At 37.7% G+C, this 23,764-nt stretch overlaps 1 protein-coding gene across 3 annotated transcripts in view; it reads right to left on the reverse strand.

The window, feature by feature from the left end:
- Positions 1 to 23,764, reverse strand: part of COL25A1 (collagen type XXV alpha 1 chain) — a 512,404-nt gene that overhangs the window by 474,294 nt on the left and 14,346 nt on the right. The gene's annotated exons all lie outside the window — the stretch shown is intronic.

Consider the following 23,764-nt stretch of genomic DNA (forward strand, 5'->3'; position numbering starts at 1 on the left):
CAAAGCTCACTGATCATCTAGCATTTAATTAGAAAATCCTCAAGTTTTCAGGGAAAACCATAAGCTATATCAGCCCAACTCTTCTACTCTAAACTATTAACCTGTCTATGAAAGTTTGAGAACTGGGATACTGCAAAGTATTCAGCATGGGCTAAAACTTGGGACTAATGATCAGATCTGCAATAAATACTCTGAACTGAGTGTCAACAGTTTAAACAGCACTGGTTTCTTTCTTTCTTTTTATTTTTTTCTTTAGAAAAAAATCACCACTTTAATTTATATCTTAATTTCATGATTTCATAAAAAAACTAGCTAAAACAAAGTTCTGACTTCTGATCACCAACTCAAGATGTAACTGTACATGACGTACTGAGCAGGATGGTGACTTGGACACTTAAGAGGGAAGTTGCTTTCAAGCAACAACATTGCTTTCTTTAAACAAAACGACTATGCTTTCTCTTTAGTATTTCTTTTCAATTAATAGCGAAGTTTTCCTTACACTATTTTCATTAAAATAAACTTATAATTAAGACAATAAATACCTATTCTTGCATGTATTTTCTCAAGATAATAACATTATATACTAAAGAGGATTAAGACCTGTTTAAGCTCTTTTTTTATTATTATTTTTTAAATTTTATCCTCACCCAAGGACATTTTTCCATTTTTTTGTTCAGATAGAGCAGGAGAGAGAGAGAGAAACATCGACATGAAAGGGACACATCGACTGGTTGCCACCCGCACAACCCAACCAGGGTTGGGGACAAACTGCAACCAAGGTACGTGCCCTTAGCAGGAACCAAACTCGGGTCTCTCTGGACTGCAGGCCGACACTCTAACCGCTGAGCCAAACCGGCCAGGGCAAGACCTGTTTGAGCCTTTATGTCATTTGAACCACATTAAAGAATGAAAGAGATAGCCCTGACCGGGTGGCTCAGTTCGTTGGAGCATCATCCCATTCACCAAAAGGTTTTGGGTTCAATTCTCAGTGAGGGCACATACCTAGGTTTCAGGTTCTATCTGTGGTCGAGGCGTGTATCAGAGGCAACAGATCGATGTTTCTCTCTCACATCAATCCCTCCTTCCCAGCCCTCCATCTAGAATAAATTTTAAAAAGCATATCCTTGGGTAAGAATTAAAAAAAAAAAAAAGATACAACAATATCAGAACAACAGCACCAGAATTCTTCTCCAGAATGACCAGTTTCAGCCCTATGCTACATACCACCAGAACTTCCTAAATTTTACTTTCAGAATATTTGATCTACTTTATTATCTACCTGATAAGTAGCTATTAAAAACAAGCAATATTATGAGGGTAAGCACTCATAAAATCAATCTAAAAAAAAGAAAAGAATTAAATAATGTAACAAATTGTACTGGCATGTTTGTTTAACACAACAGAAACTACTCTCAAGCCATATCAGGGAGTGCAACTCTCTCTCTCTGGGTTCCTCTCCTTGTCATGGAATGCTTTTCCACCAGTTCCTCTCTTCCTCCAGGCAGTTTTCCACTCCATACGCATCTTTCCTGCTAACAATAACTCCAAACATCTCCTTTGCTTAAAAAAAAAAAAAAAAAAAAAAAACTTTAATAGGGTCTTGAAGAAAAGGTGAAATAATTAAGAGCTAAGCACTTGAACTCTGGAATAAGACAGAGCTAACCTCCACCTTAAAAGTTACATGATCTTTGAAAGCGATTTAACTTCTTTGGGGCTCATTTAGGCCACCTATAACATTGGGTGAATAGGGTATTACAAGGATTAACTGAGATAATACATGAAAAAGACTTAAAACAATGCTTGGTACTCAGCATAATGAGTATCAGCTATTATTTTTATTATTTGCTTGGAAGGCTATGGATGAGCAGCTGAGGAAATGGACAAGCTACAGTTATTCTCTGAAAATAATGAGGGGAAGATGAATGACCTTCAGAAACCCTCACATGACAATGGAGTGGTTTGATGAAAGAATGCCAAGATCAAGCTTATGACTTAAGCATTGTAACTTCCAGTATCCGAAAAGGCCCCATTGACCCCCAAATATGTTTTATAGATTGTTTATGTTGTTGGCACTAAACTTATCAAGATATGAAGGCCAGGGGGAAGGGCCCTAATCATCTAGGACTGGCTTTCATAAATAAATGGTTGCCTCCTGAGCAGTCAGCATGACCTCCTCAGTTTATAATGTTTACACCCACTACTATCATCTAAAAAAAGTATTCATTGTTGGAAGAGAGGATAAAGATTCTACCCAACATTGGATAAAAATGACATAAAAATGTGGATACAAATATTTTTCTATACGGTTGAATTACATGTTTCTTTCAAGTGAAAACCAAGTAGCAATTATAGTTATAAAGTCCACCCATGACTTTTGTACTGTCAGCCTTTTGGGAGTCCTCTGAGAGCTTTTACAACTGCACTCCAAGCTGATTCTGCACTGTCTTAATGAGATTAAACTGCATCACTTGAGTCTGAGATCATCCTAAATCACATGGTGGAGAAGCTAATGAACCCAGATGCGAAGCTACAGCTCTTAAAATCAGATGCAAAAAGTCTACAGAAAATTTTTTGTGGGTTTGTTAAAAATGGTCAGTTTAGTCACCTATCCAAATAGACTGTCAGAAACCCCTATTCATTTAGTACAAATGATGACAAATTCTCATTCCTATAACTGGCAAAATATAAGGCGGCCTAATAAACCAGGTGAAATCCCATATTTAACTGTTATTTGAATGAAAGTTTTCCAAACTCAGAGTAAACAAACAAAAATTTCACATCAAAACATTCAATATTCTTTCCTATTCAACTGTATGTACAAAGATCCAGAAATCTAAGAAAGAAAAAAAAAATCAAAGAAACTAGAAAATAACCCAATTAAAAGAAAATGTTTAATGTCCTAGATGAACTAAACAAAATTCCATTGAAAGTTTTGAGTAGAATAATAAAACAAAAAACTTTAACTCTTCTTTTTAGTCAGTATAGCTTTGTACTGTATATCTTCTTTGCAGATAATACAGTTTAAACAGCCTAAAAGACCTTTCATCAAATCTGACTTCATCTGGATTTGGATTTAGTTTGGATTTAGTCCATATTGTCTTTTCCAATTTGTAACATCCATTCATCAAGATTATTTCATTAGTATGAAAAAAATGTGTATTGTGGAAGAGATTATTTGGGGGGGGGCAGTCTAAAACTTTAAAATACTGAACTTAATTTACCATAAAAATCGGGATGCAAGTAAATTAGCAAACAAATTGAAATTTACAGCTGAATGTTAAAAAAAAAAAAAGGTGTAAATATCTGCAATATAATACAAGGAGAACATTGTTTTAACAAACCACAATTATTTTCACCACAGGTAAGAGCATATGCATTAAGAGATTTGGGTGACCAACTGATGTCTGCAATAATTCGAGCATTTTCCTTTTTTCTTTGTCTTGTTCTCTTTTCAAGAAACTACTATAATTAGGAAAGGTATTTTTGCACCTTTTACGTTGTAAATTACTGTGCTGTGAGGACAGAAAGTGGTGACCATTGTCCAAGTTTATAAAGCATATGGAACATATATACTTGCATATATAGACCACCTCTGAAAAGATACACAAGAAATGCATTACTGTGATTTCTTCAGAATACATGAGCAGTTTAGCTTGGGGATGGGGTGGGGAAAAAAGACTTCTTTTATCCTTTTTATTCTTGCACAATGAACTTGTGTAACCTATAAACCACAGAACGTATATGCATGTACACATAACCGATGGACATAGACAACAAAGCTGGGGGTGGGGGGGATGGGGAGGAGGGGGTCAATGGGGGCAAAAAAGGAGAAACATCTGTAACAAAAATAAATTAATAAAAATAAATAAATAACAAAAAATATTCTAAAAATGAAATGTTTACAGCCAAATATGTGCACAAACGTAATGCTGTTGATTATGAAATAAAAAGATGATAGGCCAATCATGATAACCTAATACGTATGAGTGATAAAGGATACTTGCTAAATAAGACTACTTCCACTGCTCAGGAAGACAAATCCTAATGCCCAAGGCTCAGCAAAATGCTGGCCCCACAGTGTGAGTTGGCTCAACTGAAGGAAATACTCAGCCTCTGAGATCCGCAGGCTCCCCTTTCTAAGGAGACCACCTCCTCCACCAGGAGGCTTCCCTTGGTTCCCTCCTTCAAGGTTACCTCACCGTTGCTGCCCCTCTACCCATCTTATAAATATGTAAAGCCTTGAGGGGCAGGTTTGTCCCCTGGAAGATGCAGTCCAGCTCTGCTATGCAGCCATCCCTGATGGCTCAGGGATTTTAGGCCACTTCTCCACTCTTGAGTTTTAACTCAAGTATCCCTATTTTATATTTTTGTTATATAACATTAATAGTATATGTGACCAAGTCCTTTTTGTACAAAATTACACTAGTTCATTTACTCAGTATATATTTAGGAAGACTCTGCCATGTGTCAGGCCCTGTGTTCAGCACTTAAAAAAAAAATCTATGGCATATAATTCTTCCAATAAAAACTTAAACACCATAATTATCTAAGCCCTGGCTGGGTGGGTCAGTTGGAGCATCCTCCATGTACCAAAATAGTTGTGGGTTTGATCCCTGGTCAGGGTACATATGCGTATGAGAGGCAGCCGACCAATGTTTCTCTCTCACATCAATGTTTCTCTCTCTCTCTCCACTTTCCTTCCTCTCTCTCTAAAAATCAATAAAAACATATCCTTTTTTTAAAAAAATCTATAGTTGTGCTACCTAAGACTTAGCCAGGACAATCATTATATTCCATTTATTGAATACCCTCCTATGTGCCAGAATTGTGTTAGATGCCTACTCTGTTTTTTCTAATTCTTAATGGATATTAATATTTCTGCTTTATTAATGAGGAAACTGAGGCTGGAAGGATTTAAGCAATTTGCCCAAAGCCAGTTGGTGACACCTGAGCCAGAATTAGCGCCTCCTGCTGTCTGGACCACTACTGCCTCAGTGGAAAATACCAACATTCTTTTTTGCATTGATTTAAAATATAATGCTATTTATTATTATTATTATTCAAAAAACACTTAAATGTAAAATCCCTAATAACATAGAAAAGCAAAGATAAAATGTAAATTTAATTAAGGCAAATAAAATCATGTTGACTGTTAAAACTAGTTGGTAGAGAAGATGCCAAATTTTATAGTGTACTAAATTCTATTTTACATAGCTGCAAATATTATTTTCCTCTGGTCCTGTTTTCTCTTTGGCCTTAAATAAATGGCATTAAAGAGAATAGTCTTTCCCTTGCTAAAATAAATTAGGTGAATATAGCTCTTTCATTTATGTGATGAAGCACCCCCAGGAGACCAACTATGTCAGCTTCTACCTTGTCTTCACAGTAATGTGAAAATCCCATCTACCATCTTGGATTTGGTCTTCAGAGGCCTAAATTTTCAAAGCCTCTGTAATTCATTATATTAAACATTACTGAGTACCAGTTACATGCTATGAACTACGCAGAAGAGAAATTTGACCAGCATCTTTCAAGGGAGTTCTTTATATAAAAAACTTCAACCCTGGACACCAGAGTTATTTTTCATACTAACGAGTTACTTTTTATTTGAAATTTTAAGATGGGGTTAAGAACCTGGGGACAAGGTATATACCTTTTACAGCATTCATGCTGAACTTTTTTAAAGAATTAGCAGGGAAAAAAAAATCCCAAATCCTCTCAAAATTCTATTAATGTTTTCACACTGTAAATGCTTTTTTTCAGGAAATTCTCAACTTGGCATGCAGTGCGTTTTTGTAAATTTTTTAAAAGTTACATATCAAGGAGTTTCTTTCCAGCTATATTACAATAAAATCGTAGCGAGGAATGAAGGTGTTCGTTAACGTGTACAGCAGTGTGCAAAGGAAATACCACTTTCCACATGCCGTCATTAAAATACACCAAATTGTTACTGCCTTTACATGACCAAATTTTAAAGCAAGAATATACTTTGAAAATTATTTAATGCAACTCCATTAGTTAAAAAATATAGAAACAGAGGTAACTGTGAGAGCATTATTTGGAATTAACAAATAATCTTTATAATATAGATTTGTTTCCCAGTTCTTCATAAAGTTCTTCAAAAGCAGAGGTTTACATCAAATGCCTATTAAGTCTGTACTACAAGGGAGGCACTGTGTAGAACAGGCAGGTCCAGATATAAATGAGATGAAAAGAGGTATTACTATGAGAGTGATCTATCAAGTCCTCATAGAACTTCTAACAATTTGAGCAAGTCTAACTGTTGGACATCTTGAAGGATGGGTAGTCTTTCACCAAGCACAGAATGAGACTAGGGAATATTCCTGGCAGAAGACGCAATGGAATAAAGCAGAAACCCAGCATGTCTGAGGGAATGAAAGCTTCCTGTGGCCAGATACTAAGCACTATGTTAAGGGGGTTCCACCCTCAAAGCAATGGGAATGACGTAGGCATTTAAGCATTGTATAAGATTTGCACTTAAAAGCAGACAGAACAGAAACAAACTCATAGATACAGAGAACAAATTGATGGTCACCAGATGGGAAGAGGTGGGTAGATGAGTGAAAAAGGTGAAAGGAAGTACAAATTGGCAGTTATAAACATAGTCATGGGAACGTAAACTACAGCACTGGGAATATAGTAAAAAAATATTGTAATAATTATGTATGGTGTCTGATGGGTACTGGACTTATTGGGGTGATCACTTTGCAAGTTATATAAAGGCCTAAACACTATGTTGTACACCTGAAACTAATATAATACCATACGTCAACTATAATTGAAAAATAAAATTAAAGAAAAAAAACAGGGACAGAAATTGGCCTCAGGTGGGAGTATGGACGTGTTGTACATGATAACAGAAGGAAAGGAAAAAAAGATAGATATGACCGCAGATACATTTATAAGTTGAGAGAAGGGGCCTGTCTAATGGCTTCTATTTTCTCAGTGAACAGGAGGCAGAGTTATCTGCTGACAATGGAGGGAGGCAGAATTGGGTCATTTGACAAATGATCATGCATTTGTCAAAACTCAGTAAACATTAGGACTTGTGCATGTTGTTATTCGTAAAGAGAAAACACTATAAATATCGAACTTTAGTTTTAACACATGCATGTACCTATCAAATGCAAATCTCTAACAAGGCATAGAATGTTACCATTACCCCCAGTGGCTTTTAAAACAGCTCTGCTTACATCAAACATTTATCTTATTCACTGTTGTATCCTCATTACCTATACCTATGCCTGGCATATAGCAGGTGAATAAATTAACATGTGACATGATATTTTTTAAATTTGCATTCTACAAATGTCCCAATATATGCCCAACTTGGGGAGGGGAGATGGGAGAGGAGAGGGGAGATAAGTGAACTATGAAAAAGAGGATGAAGAGAGACCAGATGCCACATGTATGATTACTTCCTCTATAACACCCCCAATACCCATCAGCCCACTAAAATACCTCATGCTTACCATATTTTCTATACAAGAACAAAGATTACAGCAATTATATGATTTACTAAGCAAAAGTCTTCCAGTAAAAGGTAATGAGATTTTTAAACTAAAAATGAATTTATTATAAAATAAATAAATCTCCAATTTTTTATTAAACTAGATGCTAATAATTACAATTTTTTATTTAGCTCAAATTACCTAAGTACCACCCAAAGCCTTAACTACTTAGTCCTCTGGAAGGACCAAATCAGCACCAAACTACATCAGCAAATTGGGCCATGAATAATCATTAACAGAAGGAAATTAACGGAGGCTTTGAATTTATTGCTTGCCAAAATACAACAAAATGCAGTTTTCACAATAATATATTTTCATAGAATTGTTACTTCTGAGTAGATACAATTAGTTGATTAAAAGCAATTATGTTTGATCCAATGGTTTTCAGTATTTTTTATTTTTATTTTTGTTTTTTTTATCCTCACCCGAGGACATTTCTCCGTTTTTTGTTCATATAGAGTGGGAGGGAGAGAGAGGAAGAGAGAGAGAGAGAGAAACATCGACCTGAAAGGGACACATTGAGTGGCTGCCACCCACACGACCAACCAGGGCCGGAGACAAACTGCAACTGAGGTACGTGCCCTTAGTGGGAACCAAACCTGGGTCTCTCTGTACCACAGGCCGACGCTCTAACCGCGGAGCCAAACTGGCCAGGGCAGTTTCCAGTATTATCAGAAGTTCTAACTGTCTTTCTCACTGTACCAGCAATTCTGTTTTAAGGAAAGAATCACTCTGCATCAGCAGCAGACCCATCTAAACAATGAGAGAAATAAAGGTTAGCCTGGCCGGTTTGGCTCAGCAGTTAGAGCATTTGAACTCAGGCCAATTGAACTCAGGCAGTTGACTTCAATTCCTAGTCAAAGGCATGTACCTTGGTTGCAGATCCAATCCCCTGGCCAGTCAGAGTCATCCCAGAGGCAACCAATTGATGTGTCTCTCTTATCTCTCTCTCTCTCTCTCTCTCTCTCCCCCCCCCCCACTCCCTTCCATGCTAACAAAATCAATAGAATAATATTCTTGGTAGAGGATTAACAAAAAAAGATTTTTTTTGTCTTAAATAAAGGCTAACAACTCTATCTTGAGTAAGTGGCATTGCCTCTGCATTTATTGCTTGCCAAAATACAACAAAATGCAGTTTTCACAATAATATCTTTTCATAGAATTGTTACTTCTGAGTAGATACAATTAATTCATTAAGTGATTAAATTGATTAGTTGATTAAGTTTTTTATTTGCAAAGGGTGATAGTAATGCCTGTCATATCTGCTATCCAGGTTGCTACAGAGATCAAATGACATAATGAATGTGAGATTGATTATAAACTGTAAAAATAAACTAAAGGATTTTTAAAGGGCATTACTTTAAGCAGATTACCTAATATAGAGACGTGAATCCCCTTTCCTCTGAATCCAGAGCATGTACGGTCAGTACCACTCACTTTAAAAATCAATCACATATTATCTTATGTTTCTTTGTATATACATTGCACAATCCCAAATTTTTCAAAGCATCTTTTATTTTCCTGTCAATCAAATGTTCTAATGATAATCAAAACTCAATTCAAAATTTACTTTTTTGATTCATTATTTTAAATACTCTAATTTGCTGTATACAGATTACTTTCATCTCAAATTTCCAATTTTGGATATAACAAAGAAAGATAAAAGGAAATTTAATAAGATTCTAATAAGTTAATAAGATTCTAATGAATTAACAGTTACTTTTAGACTGTTTTTAAAGAGGGAGAAATTGCCTTGGCCGGTTTGGCTCAGCGGTTAGAGCGTCGGCCTGCGGTCCTGAGAAACCTGGGTTCAGTTCCCGCTAAGGGCGCGTACCTCAGTTGCAGTTTGTCCCCGGCCCTGGTCGGTTGTGCGGGTGGCAGCCACTCGATGTGTTCCTTTCACATCGATGTTTCTCTCTCTCTCTCTGTTCCTCTCTCTCCCTCCCACTCTACCTGTGGAAAAATGTCCTCTGGTAAGGATAAAAAACAACAACAACAAAAAAATAATAAAGAGGGAGAAATCATTTCCACAGTGGTTACGACAATGGAAAGCATGTTATTTTACTCAATGTAATAAATGCATAATAAAGATTCTTTCATCTAATATTTCATATTAATATTATTGAATAGCCCAGTTAGAGTGGCTCAGTGGACTAAGCATCAGCCCATGGACTAAGAGATCCTGGGGTTCAATTCCCGGTGAGGGCAGGTGCCTGAGTTGCGGGCTCAATTCCCAGTAGGGGGCATGCAGGAGGCAGCTAATGGATGTTTCTCTCTCAATGATGTTTCTGTCTCTCTCTCCCTGTCCCTTACTCTCTACCTAAAAATCAATAAAATCATATTAATATATGTGTGTGTATGTGTGTGTGTTGGGGGGTGGTGTATTTGAATATGCCAAATTCTTCTAAGGGAAAGAGGCAATTACTTAAAATGCTAAAAATTATCTCACCACTTAATTTTTGTTAACACAAATAGTTTAAGAATTCAGAGAAATAAATAAAACTTTTCTAAAAGTTAATTTTTTATTTAAAATTTTAAAAATTAAGTACTTAAGACTCTTGAAAATATTAATGGAAAAATGATATTCTATATACAACTGAAAAATAACTAAATTCGGCAAGTAAAACTAACATAATGGATACAGAATATATGGTTATAATACTTAAATTGTCTAGAAACATTATAATGTGAATCTTATATAATGCACAGATGATTAATTTTCTCTACAAAAACTTTCAGTATGTTAGCACAGTAAAAAACCATTGATTATATGTTATCACAAATAATTGAGAACCAGAGTTATTAGTTGTTGAACTTCCCCTTGATTGTGTTTAAAATACAAAATTAGTTTTTACACAGAAGGACGCGTATACACAATGGCCCTCTTTATGGAGCCAATGTTTTACTAAATCCCCTTTTTGTCACTCTATAAAAGGGCAGTCTTAGCTTACCAACAAAACAGCTGAAAGAACAGTAGCAAGGAGTAAATGTGCCCCCCACTGTGTCTGTAAAAAGTGTATGTGCCCAAATGAAGAAGGTGTGCATGTAGCATAGCTGGGAAGCAAGTCCCAGATCTATTGTATAGTGTGTATGATCTCAAGTGGAGAAAACCATCTGTCCTTTTGCCCTGTAAAAGGACCCCCTGGGAGCCTCTTCTCATGGCCCATTATAGTTCTCGTCAACCCTGACACTGCATGGGCTTTGAACTGATGGCTGCCTGTCACCAAAAGTTCATTTCAAGCCACTTTTCCCAAGAGGTTTCAGAGGGGTTAGTCTGAGGTGGCCAACCATGGCCTAACAAAAAGACTAGTGTGTCTGGGGCACAAAGCAAGACAGAGATGTGAGTGACCCTCTTTGTAACATCCTGCCACACAGTGAACGTCGTCAACTACAGAATGTGCAGAGGAGCCTGAGGGAGAAGAGAGGGTTGGAGAGGAAATCTGTCTGTCTTCACTTGGAAACAAGTACTCTTTAATGTCAACAGGCATTTTCCTAAAGAGTTTTAATAAGAGTTTCCTAAAGAGTTTTTTTTTTTTTTTTTTTTTTTTTTTTGGTACATGCCCCTAGCGGGAACCGAACCCAGGACACTCTGGTCCCTGCAGGCTGACGCTCCAACCGCTGAGCCAGACTGGCCAGGGCACGAGTTTTAATGATTCTGTCTCCTTGACTCTTTATACAAAAAAATATTAATAGAAATGACAATTTCTACTTATCTCCGGGCAAAATTAAGAATTGAGTATGATGTTCGATTTCTCTCTGTAAAGGTTTTTCAGAAGCCAACCACTTGGTGAAGTTGTCACATTCTCACAGGCCCTGGGGGTCCCGTGCCTGCCATCCTAATGCCAAAATGGCAAAAGCCTTTCCACAAGGCTTGGACAGGAAGTCATGGGAGCGTTTTCCTTCCTTTCCGCCTCCCTCCACTGGGCAAACACTGCACTGTTCAGTGTTAAAGACAATCTCTTCTATAAAGTCTCCCCTAGCTCACTCTTCTCCATATACACTGTTCTCATAGACTGACAACATTTAATTCTTATTACATGTGTGTCTCCTCTTACCAGATGATAGCTATCAAAGATAAGATGTGTACACCTAACACAGTGCCTAACATATAGTAGGCACTTAACTGTTTGTCTTGTAATTCTTGACATTTTCCAGTGATGGAGAGGCCACCACATGAGAAGAAAGACATTTTAAAATAATCTTGTTGTAGGGGTGGGGGTGGGGTGACAGAAACTTGCTCCCTGTTAACTTCCATACCTGGATCCAAGTTCTACCCTGTAGTGCTGGGCAGAAACAGTCTACCACACACCTGAAGACAACCACCTGCTTTCCTTTATCATCACCACCATATTTCTAGCTTGTCTTTTCCTAGTTAAACATTCCCATTTTCTTCTTCTGTTATTCCTGCAAGATAAATTTTAGATGCTCTTCATCCTCATTGCTTTCCTCCAGAACTTCTTTAGCTTGCCAGTATTTCCTTTAAAACCAAACTGCACGCATGGTTCAAACTGTGCATCACACAGCAGAACTACTACCTAACCTTGTTCTAGTCACAACAGTGTCATTAATGCAGCATCCTATGTTCCCCCTTAGCCTTCTCCTTGGAATCCCTCCGTCCACACTTCTGGAAGAGATGATCAAGAACTTCAATGGGATTAGGACCCCTGTTTTCCCAATGACCAATGTATCTGATCAAACAGACAAGAAACAATGTCTATCATTATCCACACATTCATATTAATATACAGTTTTTCTTTTAAAAAAAGCCCAAGACCAAAAGCAGTTGCTTCGGGTAATTCACCTGATTAAAAGACAGACAGCATATATTCTTTCTGACTGGTGTTTCAGGTTTCTTAGGATATATTCCTAGAAGGAGGATCACTGGGCCAAGGCATTTCTATTTTTAATTTTTTGAGGAAACATCATATTGTTTTCCAGAGTGGCTGTACCAGTCTGCATTCCTACCAGCAGTGTGCTAGAGTCCCCTTCTCCACACCCTCACCAACACTTGTTGTTTGATTTATTAATGGCAGCCATTCTGGCTGATGTGAGGTGATACCTCATGCACTCCTATGTTCATAGCAGCACTATTTACAATAGCTAAGATCTGGAAACTGCCCAGGTGCCCATCAGTAGATGAGTGGATAAAAAAAGCTGTGGTACATATACATAACGGAATACCATACAGCTGAAAAAAGAAAGATCTCTTATCCTTTGAGGCATCATGGAAGGATCTGGAGAGCATTATGTTAAGCAAAATAAGCCAATCAGAGAAAAACAGGTATCACATGATCTCACTTATTTGTGGAATATAATGGACAAAATAAGCTGATGAACAAAAGACATCCAGAGACATGGGAGTAGGAATCAAAGTGACAACCCTCAAAGAGAAGGTGGGTGGGGTGCAGGAAGAAATAAATCAGCCCTGGCCAGTTTGGCTCAGCGGTTAGAGAGAGCATCAACCCAAGGAACAAAGAGTCACGTATTCAATTCTGGGCAGGGGCACATATCTCAGTTGGGGTTTGGTCCCTGGCCCTGGTCTGGGTCTGCGCAGGAATCAACCAACCAATGTGTCTCTCTCACATCAATGTTTCTGTTTCTCTCTCTCTCTCTCTCTCTCTCTCTCTCTCTCTCTCTCTCTCTCCCCCCCCTCCTCCCCTCCCTCACACTCTATCTGAAGATAAGTGAAAAAATATCCTCAGGTGAGGATTTAAAAAAAAGAGAGAGAAATCAAAGAACTTACATGCATATATGTACAACCAATGGACACAGACAACAGTGTGATGAAGGTGGGGAGGGAGGATGGGAGCGAGGAAGAGGGTGTCAGTGGGGGAAATAAAGGAGATATCTGTAATACTTACAACAATAAAGATTTTTTAAATTGTAGGATTTTAAAAAAACAGCCCCGGCCAGTTTGGCTCAGCGGTTAAAGCATCAGCCCACGGATCAGAGAGACCTGGGTTCAGTTCCCGCTAAGGGCACATACCGTGGTTGCAGTTTGGCCCCGGCCCCGGTTGGGGTTGTGTGGGTGGCAGCCACTCGATGTGTCTCTTTCACATCTATGTTTCTTTCTCTCTCTCTCCCTCTCTCCCTCCCGCTCCATCTGAAGATAAATGCAAAAAGTGTCCTCAGGTGAGGATAAAAAACAAACAAAAAACAGGCAGGAGTAAGGCAAGAGGAGGGGGGACAATCTTACTGATTTTTCAGTTTGGAAGTTTATTTTTAAGAATGTCTCCTCTCGCCCTGGCCAGTTTGGTTCAGCGGTTAGAGCGTTAGCCTGCGGTCCGGAGAGACTCAGGTTCGGTTCCCGCTAAGGGCACGTACTTCGGTTGCAGTTTGTCCCCGGCCCTGGTTGGTCGTGCGAATGGCAGCCACTCGATGTGTCCCTTCACGTCGATGTTTCTCTCTCTCTCTCTCCCTTCCTCTCTCTCCCTTCCACTCTATCTGTACAAAAAATGGAAAAATATCCTCGGGTGAGGATAAAAAAATAAAATAAAATAAAATAAAAAAAAGAATGTCTCCTCTCAAAGGATCTAGCAAATAATTCAGATTTTTCCTGAATGTAAATATCAGAACAATATCCCAAGAAAGCCTGTGTTTTCATACACTTCAACAACAAATATTAACACAGATCGCAGAGAAATTTCATTCAATAGTAAATACCTTGGGAGTCTTTCAGATAACTTAGATTACACATCATTTCTATGTATCTAGTTCTGTTCTACAGTCTAATATTTAGAGTTTCCTGGCCCAATTAATACATTTTAATATTGTCACACCATGACATGCATGTGAATATTCTTTCTCATTTTTGGAACTGCAATATGTGTTATTCTTTTTGTGAACATGAATTGAAGTAGCACATCAATTCAGGCTACCTCTCTGCAACACAACACTAGAACCTGATTTGTATAACTTCAAACCTTGTATAATCTACCAGTCAGACAGCACACAACTATGTAGTTTTATAAATGTACAATGATTACACCCTCTGACTAGAATTCATTTTTCTCATATGTTGAGATGGCATATTAAAATAAGAAATATTTGGCAGTTTCATCAAAGAAAAAGGCTGGATGCCTTAGCCTATTAATTTTTTATTGAATTTCATTCTATAATTTCTTGGGAAATATTTATATGATTTTCCTATGAAAGTTATATCTGTAGAGCTAAATGGCCATTTACCTGCTCTTACAGTATTCTGAAAACTAAATATACTGCCAAATATATGAGAAATGCATTTCTTATAAAAATTTACAATATGCTACACTGAGGACCTAGGTTTGGCTAATTGTAAGAAATTGCCTTCTGTTAATGGTGTAGTTAAAATGAGAACAGTGTCCCCATGGAACACCTTCCAGCTTCAGTTCTGTTCATGAAGAATCTGGTGACTTGGACATGATGTTCATTTCCTTTAAAGAATTCTCTCTTGACAAATGATTTTTTTTTTTAAGAAAGTAAACTAATCCTCCAATTTGTTACAACTGGTTTAATATTCAGTTTCAAATTCTACCTTAATTATAGCTATAAGCTTTTCAGTCAAGAACTAAGAAATGCAACTTAGTGTTTAGTCATTAAGAAGGTAACTTTATGGGAGAGGTATATTTTTACAAAATCATAATCAGAAGCAAATTATGAGTTTTTGCAGGGGCGGGGAACCTTTTTTCTGCCAAGGGCCATTTGAATATTTATAACATCATTTACAGGCCATACAAAATTATCACCTTAAAAATTAGTCTACTATATTTTATTTGTTCAAGCTAATTTGGTGAGGCGAGTGATGTTAGCTGGTATTAATTTCATGGGTCTTACATGGCCCATGGCCGTATGTTCCCTACCCTGATTATGGCCCTGGCCAGTGTTGCTAAATGGTTGGAGTATTGGCCCACACATTAGGATTGCAGACTCAAGTTCGATCCCCAGCCCATCAGTGTGCATGCAGAAGGCAACCGATCAATGTGTCTCTCTCACATTGATGTCTCTCTCTCTCTCTCTCTCTCTCTCTCTCTATCTCTATCTCTCCCCCCTCACTGTCTCCCTCCCTTCCACTCTCTCTGAAAATCAATGGAAAAAATATCCTCTAGTGAGGATTAAACAACAGCAAAAAGTAAAATGTGGATAAAAGCAAATAACCTAATATTAAAGGTATTTTATAAAATATATTTTCTACAGACCAGACCAATTCTTAAAACACTAAAATTAAAATCACAAATATGACTAGTGTAATCTAAACAAATTTCAGTTTCTACGGGCACTGAAAGACAGAGCAGGGTCTAGGACCTAGCAAAGGGTTTATATCATCTTATGAGGAAACCAGGGTTCCTAGAGTTCTTCCTCAAGCTGATCTGCACCCCCGGCTTCAGAATAAGCATGTCCTCATAAAAGCCTTCAGCTCAGAGCCAATGCAAAAACAGATTAGCCTGGCTGGTGTGGCTCAGTTGGTTGAGCATCATCCCATGTACCAAGAGGTCACTGGTTCGATTCCCAGTCATGTGTCCAGGTTGCGGGCTCAAAGCAGCCAGTCAATGTTTCTATCTCTTTCTCCCTCTCTCTTCCTCTTTCTATAAAATCAGTTTTTAAAAAAGGAGGTAATATTTCATTAAAAGTAAATAAACACACTATATGGTAATGATCCTTTTAACACTAAAATTCAAGTATTTGCCTTGGTCTTTAACTGATATCTTTCACACACGTGAATGAAAACTCTGTCTGCTATAGGACAAAAGAAAACAAAAATATTAAGCACTTCAATAGTATTCAACAGGACTGAACAAGGAAGATGAAACATAAGCAAATTTGAGTATTTCCTTCTCTTTACCAAAGTACATTACTATATGTTTAAAAGAAGTTTTAAGACAAGAAACTACCAAAATGCCCACCCTTTAAGAATATTTATAACATTTATATATATATATATATTTTTTTTTTCCTCACCCGAGGATATTTTTCCATTTTTTGTACAGATAGAGTTCTTAAATGGCTATTTAAAAAACAAACAAACAAACAAACAAAAACACTGGCTTAAACCATTATATCCAGCTAGTTAATAAGGGCAACACTAAAGAACTACAGAGGGTGTTTTTTTTTTAAGACTATAGCTTTATTTTACAGCAATATAAGCACTTTTGTTAGTTACCCTACTATAACTTTCTCCCTTGAAAACCCCTAGAACGGTGACTATTCTTTCCAGGTTACAGTGAAGTACACTGTCATAATCATAAATTCTGCAAGCTGAGCTTATGGGTGTGCCAATATGCCATCCTGCAGACAGCAGAAAACCAACCTAATGAGGTAGCTGATGATTCACACACAGTTAAATTATATTTCTGCTTCAAGTATATTTTTAAAACTAGCTGATCTCTCAATGCAATCGTGTTTTTATATGAACACCAAAGTTCATACTAAGCGATTCTTCAGCTACTCCAAAAAATACAGTAGAATGTTGATGGATTTCTGGCTGGGTTTTAAATCCAGCTCCCCAAAGAATAACAGCAACAGAAACCAGTTTTTGCAAAGCTTTCTGGACAAAATTTTAAGAGTAGCAGAAGTGCTTCAAGAATGATTATTATAATTAGAAAACTCTTTTGTACTTAGAAAAGTACAATATTTTTTCCCTTTGTAGCACAAAAACTGAACCAGAAGTCAGAAGTGGAAAAGAACTAAAGTTGTTACATTAAAAAAGCGGGAAATATATATGTAATAAAGCCTGTAGTCACCAAAAATTATTCATTTGAGCAAAAGGGTGAAAAGAATCAAGTCTTTGGAAGGAATTTTGAGAAAATTTCACTTAACTATTTATAGAATCAAGACAATTAAAATATTCTTAAATATCATTTGTTAATTTCTTATAATATAATTTGATCACCCCCCTTCAAGAGTTCCCTACAATGCCAGAGAGGGTGCCAGGAGACAGCACTTTCATTCACTTTCTAATATGCAATTTAACCACATGCTTTATGAGCTGTACAGATGTTCATAACGTTTGAATCACCAATTCTATTTATAAGTAATATCAGTGAGCAATGCACATAATCTAGATTTTATGTCACATAATCTAGAGGTATAAAAAGAGAAATTGTTGCCCGGCCGGTGTGGCTCTGTGGATTGAGCGTCATCTCACGGACTGAGTGGTCCCAGTATGATTCTTGATCAGGGCACATGCCCGAGTTGTAGGTTCGACCCCCAGTGGGGAGCGTGCAGGAAGCAGCCAATCGATGTTTCTCTCTCACATCGATGTTTCAATCTCTCTCTCCCTTCTTCTCTCTTTAAAAAAAAAAATCAATAAAACGTACTTTAAAAAAAGAGAAACTGTTTAATTATGGGCAATCTATATGAATATCATACAGACATTTAGCTTTGTTTTACAGTTAAGTGTATACGACCAGTATTAGAAACCATTTTTTCTACTTTTACAAGAAAAAAATGTTTAAGTTTGCTGTGTTCTAAATGTACCTTTGAACTCTTGAGAACATTCAGTTGAGTTATATATTATTAGGTTACTTGATTCAGATGCTACATAACAGGCTTTGATATAACTTAAATGTTTATTTTACTTAATTATGTCTGGTTACTACATAAGTTCCATTATTGTTGCTCAATTCATGGTAGAGCAGCAAATAAACAAAGCAAAATATTATATATTCTTAATAAACATAAGAATAGACTGCATACACTAAACTGTTCACAAAGAAAACTAAACAGCATTAACTAGGGGGGATTATGGCACTAAAACGGAAGAAGTTTATAAGTTATTCCATTTCCTTCCAAAAATGAAAGGAGTACTTTTGTATGTAGTTGAGTTTAGGTGCTATCGTGAAGTTCAGTCTTTAAACCAGACTAAATAACACCCAAAGAGTTACCTTATTTGGCCAAGCGCTTTAAAAAATTATGTGAATGCTTTGCAGTGGGTTTTATCCTCCCGTCTGATGACAGGATCCCCCTTGTGTAACAGACGTCTACATTATTTGCCTGGTATTTGAGTTTGCCTTCTGGCTTTAGACTTAAGTCCTACCTAAAGAATCTCCACTTACTCTGTATTTTGTTCTCTTTCTTCTCTTCCACCTCCTCTTTTCTACAAACTCATCAAGTTTTACTTCTGCAAGTTAGGAACCATTGTCCTAATTAACCTTGGACAATCTCAGCTAAAGTTCAGAAAACCTAAGGACTATTTCTCTATATGTTTCCCTGGTGGAAAGCATTATCAATGACAAAACAATTTCCTCTTAGCCATGTTGTTTTATCTAAAAGGAAAAAAAGTACTCCATGACCAAAGAAGTTTAGAAAATATGATACATTCATTTTCCATTTGGGAGATTCACAAATCATAAATCCTACAGTAAAAAAATCTGTTTAACCCAGTATGTCTCTTATTTGTCTTGAAAACTTTCTTCCTCAGAACATTTGTTAACATGAAAAAGAAATGGTGTTCTCAGGAACAAAAGATGGATGCACTATAATACGGGAAAGACAACTGAGTGGATGGACCACTGGTAGAAAGACAATTCCAACGGTGCTCATAAACAGATTAATGACAGCCAAAAGGGAAAAACTACTACATGATGCTCTGTCCTAAACTCTCATGCTCAGGCATTTCATCACAGAATCAGAAGAAAACACTGTTGGTCGGTTCATCAAATTTCTAAATCATTTAAAGCCAAGAGGAGTTGGAAATTTATTGAAAGAATCATGATCTCAACAAACCCTGACAAAGCTAGAAGTGGGGTCTATACAAATAGATGAAATTTTATTGAAAATAAATATAAAGTCTTGCTTTATCTTCCCTTTGCAAAAAAACAAAAAAACTACAGTATCATACAATCAAGAACAGGAAAGTCAGGACTTAACAGCAGCATATACAAAAAATACATTGCCATTTTCATTAATGCTAAAGTCAGCGTCAGTCAGCAGAATTATAGGACCTACAAGAAAACTGTAATTTTAGGTTGCATTAGTGAGCAGTATAGTATCTGAAACTAGGGAAATTTTCTTCTCTCTTCCTCTTATATACACCTATCGGGCCCCATCTGGAGCTGTATTCAAAACAGTGTGCAACACTTTAAAAAGCAGACAAACTGGAACAACAGAACAAGCTAAGGACATTTCTTCCAAAAATAAAAACATCAATAGGAAATATAATAGGTGATTTCAAACATTTGAAGAGTTGTCACAGTACAGAGGTATTCGATTTATTTTTTATAATGTAGGGGAATGGTGTACAGAACCACGCAGTGGGTGTTCTTAGGAGATTAACACTCGCAATAGTACCAAACCTGATATATACTATGTTCTCCTACATATATACATACATGTGATAAAGGGCAATCTACAAAGTAGGCACAGTAAGAGAGGAACAATAACCAATAATAAAATAGAACAATTCTAAGAATAGAGTGTAATAAAAGTTATGTGAGTGTGGCATTAATAAGGAAAATAAGGGTTACTTGAACACAGGCACCGCAGTACAGACAGTCTACCTGGTAACCGAGATGGCCACCAAGAGACTAACAGGGCGGGAGATGCTAGACAAAGGGATGGGTCACATCCAAGAGGGATAGTGTGAGATTTCATCATGCTACTCAGAATGGCATGTGATTTAAAACTTATGAATTGTTTATTTCTGGAGATTTTCAGTTATATTTTCAGACTGTGGTTGAGTGTGGGTAACTGAAACTGTGGAAAATGAAACCATGGATAAGAGAGGGAAGACACTCTACCTCCGGACTGTTCTGACAGCCCTCCATTTCCTGCCCTTCCAGAGCAGCCGGCACCAAGGTGATACTCCTGCCTTCCTTAGGCACCGGGTATTCTTAAGAGAAATGTTCTCAACGGGGGGCGATTTTGACCCCTGGGGACATGTGGCAATTCTGGACACATTTTCGGCTGTAGAAATTGAGGATACAATTGGCATCTTACTAGTAGAGGCCAAGGATGCTACTAAATATCCTACAAGGCACAGGACAGCCTCCCATAAACAAGAGTTATCCAGCCCAGTCAACAGTGACAAAGTTGAGAAATCCCTGCACCCCTGTCACTAAAGGCCAGCTGAGTAGATCCATGTTCCTTATAACCCAAGGCAGTCTAGCCAGAGTCTTCACTAGAAAATATGGCCAGAGCCCTGGCCAGTTTGGTTCAGCGGTTAGAGCATCGGCCTGCAGTCCACAGAGACCCGGGTTCGGTTTGCGCTAAGGGCATGTACCTCAGTTGCAGTTTGTCCCTGGCCCTGGTTGGGTAGTGCGGGTGGCAGCCACTCGATGTGTCCCTTTCACATCAATGTTTCTTTCTCTCTCTTTCTCCTGTTCTATCTGAATAAAAAAATGGAAAAATGTCCTCGGGTGAGGATTAAAAAAAAAAAAGAAAATATGGCCAGAGAATCTGAACCGGTGTCTAAAAAAGCCTTCGAGGGTCCTTAAAAATAACTGCCATGGAAGGTAGCCTGGGAGGGGTTTAAAATGTTACACTTGACCTAACACCTGACAGAGATAATTTTTCTTCAGACAAACCACTAATGGGTATGTCACCAGCATTTCTGCCAATATCATTAGAGAACTTTCCAATTTTCTTAGGAAAAAAGTAAAAAACATTCAAATACCAACTTCTCTAACAACAACTATTTTTGAGATCACAAAAAGTAAATGAAATAGAAATATGAGTTCAAATATCAATTATCATTGTAGATTTAACCCATCCATTAAAACTGGATACAGTGGCTACCGGCTATACTTTTATAGCTTTTACTTCTCTTGCAGTCTTCAGTCTGCACATCTGATCTCATTATTCCTTCACAAGAGCGCAGCAGGCTATTTATTTCTTAAAATATGGCATAGGGTCTCATCCATAGTAAATCACAGTAAATGTTTTATTAGTTAATTGAATACACAGATTTTTTAAAGACTACTATATGGGCAAAGAACATGAATAGAGAATTCTCCAAAGAGGACATACAGATGGCTAATAGACATATGAAAAAATGCTCATTGTCACTCATCAGCAGAGAAATGCAAATCAAATCCACAATGAGATATCACTTCACACCTGTCAGAATGTCTATCATCAATCATCAACAAACAAGTGTTGGTGAGGACATAGAGAAAAGGGAACCCTCATGCACTATTGATGGGAATGCAGATTGGTGCAGTCACTGTGGAAAGCAGTATGAAGTTTCCTCAAAAGATTAAAAATGGAAATGCCTTATGACCCAGTGATTCCAATTCTAGGAAATTTATCCAAAGAAACCTGAAACAATAATTCAAAAAAATATATGCACCCCTGTGTTCACTGCAGTGTTACTTACAATAGCCAAGATTTGGAGCACCCCAAGTGTCCAACAGTAGATGAATGGATAAAAAAGCGGTTATAGCCCTGGCTCCTTTGGCTCAGGAGTTAGAGTGTTGGCCTGTGAACCAAGGAGTCATGGGTTTGATTTCTGCTCAAGGGCACATACGGTGGTTTCAGGTTTGATCCTTGGCCCTGGCTGGGATCATGCAGGAGGAAACCAGTTGATGTGTCTTTCATATCAATGTTTCTCTCTTTCTTTCTCCCCCTCCCTCTCTCCCTCCCTTCCTCCCACCCTATCTAAATAAAGAATCAATGGAAAAATATCCTCAGGTGAGAATTAAAAGGAACAAAAAGCAGCAGTATATTTACACAATGGAATACTACTTGGCTATAAAAAAGAAGGAATTCTTACCCTTTGTGATAGCATGGATAGATCTGGAGAGCATATGCTAAGTGAAATAAGCTAGTCAGAGAAAGACAAGTACCATACAATTTCACTCATATATAGAATCTAAAAAACAAAATGAACTAACAAGCAAAATAGAGACAGACTCATAGACAGAGAGCAGGCTGACAGCTTTCAGGGGTGGTAGGCTGGGAGGTGGGTGGTGGAGGGATAGAGCTAAAAAGAAAAAAGGGAAGAAAAAACTCATGGACACTGACAACAGTGTAGTGATTGCCAGGCAAGGTTAGGGGGTGGAGAGGAGGAAGATGGAGGAGGGTATGGGGGGATGAATGATGATGGATGGAGACATGACGAGGTGGTGCATGCACAGTACAGATGTACAGATGATATGTTGTAGAATTGTGCCACCTGAGATCTATATAATTTTGTTAACCAGTGTTACCACAATAAATTCAATTCAAAGAAAAAACAGCCCTGGCTGGTGTGGCTCAGTCGTTAGAGTATCGGCCACATACCAAAGGGTATGAGTTTGATTCCCAGTCAAGGACACATACCTGGTTGCAGGTTCAATCCCCATCCCCAGTCAGGGAGTGTGTGGAGGCAACCAATTGATGTGTCTCTCTCACATCAATGTTTCGTTCTCTCTCTATCCCATACCTCCCTCCCTTCTACTCTCTCTAAAAATCAATGGAAAAAAAAATATCCTAGGGTGAGGATTAACAAAAAAAAAATTTTAAGGAAAAAAAAATAAACACCACTGTACACATGGCTCTTTAACCTTTGCCAGACTTGAGTTAGGTAATACCAGAGGTCAATTACCACCACACTATATAAATTTTAGATACTAATATCCAAAATGTTTAATATTTATAATGAACTCTCTCCTCTACCTAGCAATATGAGGCTACCAGAACATAAGCTGCTTTGAATTAAGGTACATTTTTCCCTACAAAAACCACCAATCACTGTGTAGTTTTAATGTATCCTTACCCACCCTCAGCCCCCATTCTGACATATTGTCTTCCTAGGATGTATAGGCAGGGTCATTACCTAGCTTGAGCCATCCATCTACCAAAACAAAAGGTGGCAGCAACTAAAACAGGTAGGAGCAGAGAAGAGCATCCGTGGCCTGAGCAGGAGAGGGCTGGGCTGACCAAGGTGCTAACAAAGTGAACACTGTGCATAGGTAACAGTGGAGATAGAGACCAAACAAGGCAGGAGCCACCAGGAGAGATAACTGGCCAAAAATAGACAAATAAATCTTAGAAGTATGGACTAAGATCAAGTTGTCTGAAGCATGAGTGAATATAACGTGAATTGGATCAAAGGTCCAAGGAGAAGCCACACTAGTAGATAAGATATCTGAAGTCAAAGGCAGGATCACCAAAATAGCCACACAAAGATCCCAGAGGCAACCACACACTCACACCTGGCAAATGTGGCCTATTTAAGTAATGTAATTGCCTGGACATAGGACCTAAAAGCACAAGGGCAAGGCAGCAAGTCTTTCTTTAACACTGATGGAACTACTCACTGACCCCAAAACACAGGA

Source organism: Molossus molossus, unplaced genomic scaffold, assembly GCF_014108415.1.
Source record: "Molossus molossus isolate mMolMol1 unplaced genomic scaffold, mMolMol1.p scaffold_m16_p_1, whole genome shotgun sequence".
NCBI classification, from domain to species: Eukaryota; Metazoa; Chordata; class Mammalia; order Chiroptera; family Molossidae; genus Molossus; species Molossus molossus.